The following is a 10,673-nucleotide window of genomic DNA, read 5'->3' on the forward strand; positions in this document are numbered from 1 at the left end:
CACACGTTTAACATTTTTTTCCTCTCGTGAACTTCTCTTTCATTAAGATCGGTGTTAAAACACTTAGAGGGTTATTTTCAAACTGCACTGTTACTGGTTTCATTCCTTTCTCGCTCCTTTCTTTCTTTTTTCCTTTCTTCTCCTTCCCTTTTTATTTCTCTTGCCTGCTTTTATTCCCTCTTCTTCCCGTGTTTCTTTCTCTCATCTTTTTTTTCTCTCCTCCTTTCTTCCATTATTTTCTCCTTTATCCTTTGTCTCTTCCTCTGTCTATTTGTCAGCACTTTTTCATGGTTGTTTCCTTCTTTCTGTCCTTCGTACCCTCTTTCTTCGTTTCTTTTTCCTTCTCCTCCATCCAATTAGGGTATATGTAGTTTATGGTTCCATCATAGCTAATAACTCTTCCATTTCCTCTATTACGTCATCAGACTTGGCTGAACAGGAATGATGGGTTTCTCAGTTTAATGAAGTGTTACAGTGTTCTGGTAGTCTGAGATAATTAAGAAAATTTAGTTGCTTGCTACTCGACACTTACTGTTATTTCCTGACCACCTACTTTCTCTTCCATAGCCGTATCCTGCAAAGAAGGCCAATAACTTGGGAGTGTTTTCAGTGCTTAATTGAGTGTTTAACTACTACCAAATTATCCATTTTACAGCACTTTTGTCCAAAACTATGAATGAAACAGCTATGTTTTTACGGGCTGTTCTTTAAATTAATTGTCTGAAATGTTCCAATAATACACGTACTTACATAGTTACACCAGAGATGTATTCCTTCAAAAGCAAATCTTGTACATACCTTTAAGAAAGTGGTGTCTCTCTCACACGTGGCAGCGGTTCTGGTTGGCTTCTCTGATGGCTACAGCCCAATCCAAAATGCAACCTACTGTTCACCTCTCTCCCACCCAACCAATATGTTTTTCCTGTATCCCACTTGTGCCGTAAAGCCCTGCAGGGTCCTGTGGGCTATTTTGGGGGTTTGTCATGTTTCCAGGCTTCTTGTTTTTGTACATTTCAAGTATGATTCATATTGTGGTGCAGGTTTTGGGAATTACAATTGTTTATGGTCTAGAGTTGTGGTATGTTAGAAAGTGTAATAACCTCAAATTCATTGGCATGAAGATGGTGACCATGTGGAATAACAAAGATGGAGGATGGTTGACAAGTGAGATCAGAGAGTGGCAGCAGCAACTGGCAGCAAACCGCCTCACCATCACACCCACGTCCACCACCACCACGTCCACCACCACCATGTTCACCACCACCACATCCACCACCATCACCATGTCCACCACGAGGCCACCTCACTCTATCTATCTATCGCCCTCCCTCTATCTATCTATCGCCCTCCCTCTATCTATCTATGGCCCTCACTCTATTTATAGGTCGCACTCACTCTTCTGTCTTTCTATCTATCGCCCTCACTCTATCTATCTATCGCCCTCACTCTATCTATCGCCCTCACTCCATATATCTATCGCCCTCACTCTATCTATCTATCGCCCTCACTCTATTACCCTCACTCTATCTATCTATCGCCCTCACTCTATCTATCTATCGCCCTCACTCGATCTATCTATCTCCCTCACTCTATCTATCGCCCTCTTTCGCCCTCACTCTATCTATCTATCACCCTCAGTCTATCTATCACCCTCACTCTATCTATCTATCGCCCTCACTCTATCTATCGCCCCTCACTCTATCTATCTATCGCCCTCACTCTATCTATCTATCGCCCTCACTCTATCACCCTCACTCTATCTATCTATCACCCTCACTCTATCTATCTATCGCCCTCACTCGATCTATCTATCTCCCTCACTCTATCTATCGCCCTCACTCTGTCTATCTGTTGCCCTCACTCTGTCTATCTTTTGCCCTGACTCTGTCTATCTATCGCCCTCACTCTATCTATCTATTGCCCTCACTCTATCTATCTATCGCCCTCACTCTATCTGTCTATCTATTGCCCTCATTCTATCTGTCTATCTATCACACTCACTCTATCGCCCTCACTCTATCTGTCTATCTATATATCGCCCTCACTCTATCTATCGCCCTCCCTCTATCTATCTATCACCCTCCCTCTATCTATCTATCTCCCTCCCTCTATCTATCTATCTATTTATCTATCTATCGCTCTCACTCTATCTATCTGTCTATCACCCTCACTCTATCTGTCTATCTATTGCACTCACTCTATTGCCATCACTCTATCTATCTATCTATTGATCGCCCTCACTCTATCTATCTGTCTATCTATATATCACCCTCACTCTATCTATCTATCGCCCTCACTCTGTCTATCGCCCTCCCTCTATCTATCACCCTCACTCTATCTATCTATCGCCCTCACTCTATCTATCTATCGCATCACCACAGCATCACTCAGCACCACCACAGCATCACTCAGGGGCACCACAACATCACTATGCGCCACCACAGCATCACTGAATGCCACGGCATCACTCGTCGCCACCACAACATCACTCAGCGCCATCACAGCATCAATCTGTGCAACCATTCAACAACAACTGGTTCAAATATGTTCTCTCAATGTTTCAAGCTTCCATTTCCTCCATTAGGTCATCAGACTTGGCTGAACAGGAATGATGGGTTTCTCAGTTTAATGAAGTGTTACAGTGTTCTGGTAGTCTGAGATAATTGAGAAAATTTAGTTGCTTGCTACTCGACACCTACTGTTATTTCCTGGCCACCTACTTTCTCTTCCATAGCCCTATCCTGCAAGAAGGCCAATAACTTGGGAGTGTTTTCAGTGCTTAATTGACTGTTTAACTACTACCAAATGATCCATTTTACAGCACTTTTGTCCAAAACTATGAATGAAACAGCTATGTTTTTACGGGCTGTTCTTTAAATTAATTGTCTGAAATGTTCCAATAATACACGTACTTACATAGTTACACCAGAGATGTATTCCTTCAAAAGCAAATCTTGTACATACCTTTAAGAAAGTGGTGTCTCTCTCACACGTGGCAGCGGTTCTGGTTGGCTTCTCTGATGACTACAGCCCAATCCAAAAGGCAACCTACTGTTCACCTCTCTCCCACCCAACCAATATGTTTTTCCTGTATCCCACTTGTGCCGTAAAGCCCTGCAGGGTCCTGTGGGCTATTTTGGGGGTTTGTCATGTTTCCAGGCTTCTTGTTTTTGTACATTTCAAGTGTGATTCATATTGTGGTGCAGGTTTTGGGAATTACAATTGTTTATGGTCTAGAGTTGTGGTATGTTAGAAAGTGTAATAACCTCAAATTCATTGGCATGAAGATGGTGGCCATGTGCAATAACAAAGATGGAGGATGGTTGACAAGTGAGATCAGAGAGTGGCAGCAGCAACTGGAAGCAAACCGCCTCACCATCACACCCACGTCCACCACCACCACGTCCACCACCACCTCGTCCACCACCACCATGTTCACCACCACCACATCCACCACGTCCACCACGAGGCCACCTCACTCCATCTATCTATCGCCCTCCCTCTATCTATCTATTGCCCTCACTCTATCTATCTATCGCCCTCACTCTATCTATAGGTCGCACTCACTCTTCTGTCTGTTTATCTATCTATTGCCCTCACTCCATATATCTATTGCCCTCTCTATATCTATCTCTCGCCCTCAGTCTATCTATCACCCTCACTCTATCTATCTATCGCCCTCACTCTATCTATCGCCCGTCACTCTATCTATCTATCGCCCTCACTATATCTATCTATCGCCCTCACTCTATCACCCTCACTCTATCTATCTATCACCCTCACTCTATCTATCTATCGCCCTCACTCGATCTATCTATCTCCCTCACTCTATCGCCCTCACTCTGTCTATCTGTTGCCCTCACTCTGTCTATCTTTTGCCCTCACTCTGTCTATCTATCGCCCTCACTCTATCTATCTATTGCCCTCACTCTATCTATCTATCGCCCTCACTCTATCTATCTATCTATCTATCGCCCTCACTCTATCTGTCTATCTATCGCCCTCATTCTATCTGTCTATCTATCACCCTCACTCTATCTGTCTATCTATCGCCCTCACTCTATCTGTCTATCTATATATCGCCCTCACTCTATCTATCTATCGCCCTCACTCTATCTATCTATCCATCGCCCTCACTCTATCTATCGCCCTCCCTTTATCTATCTATCGCCCTCCCTCTATCTATCGCCCTCCCTCTATCTATCTATCTATCGCTCTCACTCGATCTATCACCCTCACTCTATCTATCACCCTCACTCTATCTATCTATCACCCTCACTCTATCTATCTATCACCCTCACTCTATCTATCTATCGCCCTCACTCGATCTATCTATCTCCCTCACTCTATCTATCGCCCTCACTCTGTCTATCCATCGCCCTCACTCTATCTATCGCCCTACCTTTATCTATCTATCGCCCTCCCTCTATCTATCTATCTATCGCTCTCACTCGATCTGTCTATCACCCTCACTCTGTCTATCTATTGCACTCACTCTATTGCCATCACTCTATCTATCTATCTATTGATCGCCCTCACTCTATCTATCTGTCTATCTATATATCGCCCTCACTCTATCTATCTATCGCCCTCACTCTATCTATCTATCTATCTATCTATCTATCTATCTATCTATCTATCTATCTATCTATCTATCTATCTATCTATCTATCTATCTATCTATCTATCTATCTATCTATCTTTCTATCTTTCTATCTATCTATCGCCCTCCCTCTATCTATCTATCACCCTCACTCTATCTATCTATCTATCGCCCTCTCTCTATCTATCTATCGCCCTCACTCTATCTATCTATCTTCTATCTATCTATCTATCTATCTATCTATCTATCTATCTATCTATCGCCCTCACTCTGTCACCCTCACTCTATCTATCGCCCTCACTCTATCTGTCTATCGCCCTCACTCTATCTATCTGTCTCCCTCACTCTATCTATTGCCCTCACTCTGTCTATCTGTTGCCCTCACTCTGTCTATCTTGCGCCCTCACCCTGTCTATCTTTCGCCCTCACTCTATCTATCTATTGCCCTCACTCTATCTATCTATCGCCCTCACTCTATCTGTCTATCTATCGCCCTCACTCTATCTGTCTATCTATCGCCCTCATTCTATCTGTCTATCTATCACACTCACTCTATCTGTTTATCTATCGCCCTCATTCTATCTGTCTATCTATCACACTCAGTCTATCGCCTTCACTCTATCTGTCTGTCTATATATCGCCCTCACTCTATCAACCTATCGCCCTCACTCTATCTATCTATCCATCGTCCTCACTCTATCTATTGCCCTCCCTCTATCTATCTATCACCCTCCCTCTATCTATCTATCGCCCTCCCTCCCTCTATCTATCTATCTATCTATTGATCGCCCTCACTCTATCTACCTGTCTATCTATATATCACCCTCACTCTATCTATCTATCGCCCTCACTCTGTCTATCGCCCTCCCTCTATCTATCTATCACCCTCACTCTATCTATCTATCGCCCTCACTCTATCTATCTATCGCATCCCCACAGCATCACTCAGCACCACCACAGCATCACTCAGGGGCACCACAACATCACTATGCGCTACCACAGCATCACTGAATGCCACAGCATCACTCGTCGCCACCACAACATCACTCAGCGCCACCACAGCATCAATCTGTGCAACCATTCAACAACAACTGGTTCAAATATGTTCTCTCAATGTTTCAAGCTTTATTACAAATGTCACAAAAAGATGTTAATATTTCACTTCTGTTCTTGTATTTTCGTCACAATAAAATACCCTGAACATAATTTTCACAAAAGTTATTTACACAAGTTTAAGCTATTGCCATTATAAATTACAATAGCTTTTATTTAGGTATTAATTATTGAAAAAAAATAAAAGCCATTGTTATTCGTAATATCAATACATCTAAGTCACGTAAATACAACACATATTGCATTACAAATCCTATAGGTGTCACATTTGCAAAAGTTAAAACTATTGGCATTGTAAATGACAAAGCTATTAATTTTGCTATTTTCAAAAACTACACATAAATAAAAAATGTGTCATTTACAATACCAATAGCTCAAACGTTCCTAATGCGAGACCTATTGCATTGCAAATGCTTGTTGTTCATAGATCTTCATGCAACTTACCACACAAAGTTTGGGACTGTCAAAAAAGAATTGATAGAAAATTTTCTCAGGCATTGTTTTGGTTCTTTTCCAAATATCAAATACTACACCATCAGGAGAATACATTCTATTAGATACTTCCAACGCTTTTACATCTGACACCTGTCTGAAAGATATAAGGCAAAGTAAGGTAGCTAACTTAATGGAAAGTTGTTTCCTTAATAGGGAAAAGTTATCAGGCCAAGAGGAAAAATGCTCGCATTCCATAATGAATCATATTTGGCCTTAGGTGGACATTTGAGTCTTATTCCTTTCATCACTCTACGAATTAAGGGGTCAGTACCAATAGAGAAGTCATTTAACAAGGAAGGCCCTGCAGAAATTGCTGATCTGTAACAATTAACTGTTCTATAGCAAAGACCGGACTTAAAAAGATCCGCTAAGTAGTTTGCTACTTCAACTACAGGTGCGTCCACGGGATCGAATTTTCCAGCCCATGCACCAACTACACCATTTTTCACATGCCCCGGTGTATCTTCTCCTTGTTCCTGGAGCCCAAGATTTGTCCAAAAGGTTTTTAGCCTCTCCAGAAAGGCCTGAGAATCTTCTTGAACCCCTGAAATCTTCCAGGCAAGAAGGTTCATTTTTCCTTCTGAGAGAAGAGTGTGTACCTCTCCCTCTGGGCCTTGAAGGCGGTCTAAATTCCCTGTGATAAGGTGTGGAGATTCTATTGCCAACTCCATCACGCTTGGGAACCATATCTGGGAGTTCCAAAAGGGAGTAATTAGAACAATGCGGCAACGCTCCATTCGAGTTTTCAAGAGAATACTCTCGAGTATTACGACGAAAGGAGGGAAAGCATAACAATTTGGTATGTCCCTTGTTGCAGAAGAGAATCCACTGCAGATGCTAGAGGGTCTGGTCTCCAACTGAAAAAGCGATCTATCTGAAAAGGCAGTCTGCTGGCAAACAGATCTATCTCAAAAGGGCCCCAAAGATCTTGAACTCTCTTGAAGATCAAAGGGTTCAGTTTCCAGTCGTTCGAGTCTTTTAGGAACCTTGAGTTCCAATCTGCTCTTGTGTTTAGATGACCTGGGATGAATTCTGCTCTCAGAATAATATTCTTATTCCAGCAGAAATACCAGATCTTCTTGGCTTCATCTGCTAGAAGCTTTGACCTGGCTCCCCCTAAGCAGGGGATGTAGGATACTGCTGTAAAGTTGTCTAATTTGATAAGAACTGCACTGTTTTTCAGGATTGACTTGAAGCTCATCAGGACGTTTAAGTTGGCCAACATATCCAGGCAATTTATATGTAAGGAGAGTTCCTCTAGGAACCTTTTCCCCCCAGTTTCTAACTTCCAAGTCTGGCACCCCAGCCTAGGTTGCTCGCATCGGATTCCAGTGTGTGATCGGGCGTGTTCCCGAAAATTGCTTTCCCATTCCAACTGCCTAAGTTGTTGCGCCGCCAAAGTAGGTCCTCTCAAGCTTCCAAGGATAGGGGAACAACGTCTGAATACCAAAGACCCGTCTTCAGACCTGAAGATTTTAGTCTCTGTAAGGCCCTGTAGTGTAGTGGTCCTGGTGAAATTGCCTGAATGGATGAAGATAAAAGACCTACAACCCGTGCTAGTTCTCTCAGACTGACTGAATCTTTGGATAGGACTAAGAAACTTCTTTTTTTAGCTTTGATACTTTCTTTGGGGAAAGTTGTAACTGAGCTAAAGGTGTGTTCACCTGGAAACCTAGAAACTCTAGGTTCTGAGAAGGGGTCATAATGGATTTCTCTACATTGATGATGAAACCCAGACTCTCTAGGAGATACACAGTCCATTTCATGTGAATCAGTAATTCCTCTATGCTTTGGGACATCAGTAAGATGTCAACTAAGTAGATTATAAGGCAAACTCCTCTTCTCCTCAGGGAGGAGACCACTGGTCTCAGGACTTTGGTGAAACACCAAGGAGCTGAGGATAGTCCAAAGGGAAGACAACGAAATTGATAAGTTATGTTTCTCCATACAAACCTTAGGTATTTCTGAGAGTCTGGATCCATAGAAATTGTAAAGTATGCGTCCTTGTGGTCTAGTTTTATGAGCCAGTCTTTCTCTCGGAGGATATCTCTCAGAAGGTGAATGCCCTCCATTTTGAAGTGTCTGTATACAAGGAAGGTATACTTTAGATTTATAACGGGACATCATCCCTTGTCTATTTTTTCTATAAGGAAGATTGTGCTCACAAAGCCAGGGCCGGTGTTCGAGACGAAGAGAATTGCCCCTTTGGCTAACATTTGGCTCACTTCTGCGTCTATCAAAGAGGATTGTTCCTGGTCTAGGGTAAGTTCCCTGGGAAGTTTAGTTTGGTAAGGAGTAGTAATTGAATCTATTTTGAAACCCTTTACAGTCTCTAGGACCCAGACATCGTTTGTTATGGTCGACCAATTTGGACTGAAAAGGGAAAGTCTTCCTTCTACCTTTGGGAGGGAAGAACCAGGAAGAGAGGGTCTTACCTTGATGTCCTTGGCCTTGGAATCTTCCACGGTTGTTTCCCCCTCGTGCTCGAGTGTTGCAGCCTCTCTGGGGGTAGAAGTTGTTCTTACCCGGTAGTATCTTGAGTAACCGCGTTGGTTTTGATTGTAAGAGGACCTGTTGAATCCACGGCTGGCAGCCGGTCCTGCCCTGTCAGCCCTTCTAAAAATTCTGCCTCCGAACATTCGTCTCATATTGGATTGTGCTTTGTTGAAAGCTGACAATGTTGAGACGTATTTACCCAAAGTCTTGATAGAGGTTTCTCCAAAGAGAAGGCCGTTTGGGTCTCCTTGAACATCTTTGTTAGCTACATCCCCAAATTTGGGATGGCCCTATGTCTTTCAGAGGTCAGGTTAGCGTTGGCGTTACCGAGGAGGCAAATGGCGCGCTGGCTCAATCCATGAAGCAGTTCGGTATCAACCGGCATGCCACTCATGGAGGATTCTTTGGCAAGATCTAGGATTCTAGCAAGGGGTCCAAGTGTGTCAAGGAGCTTATCCTGGCACTGCTTAAGGCAGCGTTCCAGGCCCTTACGTGGGTCTCTCCCAGTTTTAAATAGCAAAGTGAGTAATTTGGGGTCGAGGTTGGGGGTTAAACCAGCTTTGTTGTCCAGAAAAGGACTTGGACACTCGGACCTCATTAGGTTCCGAGAATATCTTTGAAGAGGCTTTATTATCCAAGCTTTAATAAAATTTGGCCACATGATCTAGGGGCCACCAATCGGAGCCTCTAGGATGGGTGATCTTGGAAGGGTTAAACATTTCGGACCCAGATGGGTCTTTAATAATGTTAGAGTTGGTAGATTGCCCCAGTCCCTCATCGAGGTCATCCTCAAATTTTTCTTGAGGGTCAAAGATGTATTCATCGGCCTCATCATTTATATAATTTGGGGACAGGTAATCATCGTCATCTTCAATGAGGTCTACTGTGCCGTGAGGTGCACCTGATCTCTTTGTGCTGTGAAGCACACCCGTTCTTTTTGCGCAAGGCGCTCACTCTTTGTGTGCCGCTCGGGGTACCTAGGTCTTTTGTGACGCATAGGCTACCAATGGATAAAACCCTGTCATCTGTAGTAGCGTGTAGGCTACCGTGAGGCTCAATGTGTTTACCCTTTTCAATGGCCTTACCGCTTTTCCTGGGAACAGCCTCGAGTTCTTCATCTGAAGATAGAGCTTGGTCTTTGCCATGAATACTCTTTTGCCTTTTGGCGAGTGCTGCATCTACAGCTTCTTTTAAGGATGTCTTTAATTGCCTCTCAAAGAGGTTCATCAATGAGGTCTCGGTATGAGGAGATTCATTAAACGGTTGTGACTCACCTTGAGACATAGTTCCCCCTTTTATTTTTATTTTTTTGTGAAGTTTTACTTTAAGCCCAAAAAAACGAGGTGAAAGCCTTCTATAAAGCGTATTGCTTAAAATAGAACAGAGCGTTATAAGTAAGGTGAGTACGATGATTAAAATATGTAACCAAGGTCATATAGTTATGCCTCTGCAAAAAACAGCTGATCGGCGAGGGAAACAGCTGATCCGGTGATTAAAATGGCGTAGTTCGCGAAGTAGCGCTACGCGAAGTGCACTTCGCACTACGCGAACTTCACGTAGCACTACGCGAGCTGCGTAGTAGCATGTTCGCACTGTGCAAGATGCGTTTTCAATGATTGCACAGTGCAGACAAGCATCCAGCACTGTGCAATCTTTAAAAACGGCATCTTGCACAGTGCGAGCTGTAGTTTTCTGCTGCTCGAGTAGATTTTTACTCGAGCGGCAGCTTTCTCAACGCGAACTGGTAGTTTCTCATTGCAAGCAGTCGCGAGCATGCGCAACCACTCGCAATGAGAAACCTGACCTCCCCGCGTTGAGAATCTCGCCGGGATGTCATTTTGCTTGCTCGCGGTCGCGAACATGACATTGAGGACCGTGAACAAGCAAAAAATTACCGCTGCACTACGCGTGTTCGCACTGTGCTACGTGCAGCTCGCGTAGTGCAAAGTTGCGCAAACTTCGCAAA

The sequence above is a fragment of the Lissotriton helveticus genome, chromosome 5_1 (genome assembly GCF_964261635.1).
Source record: "Lissotriton helveticus chromosome 5_1, aLisHel1.1, whole genome shotgun sequence".
NCBI classification, from domain to species: Eukaryota; Metazoa; Chordata; class Amphibia; order Caudata; family Salamandridae; genus Lissotriton; species Lissotriton helveticus.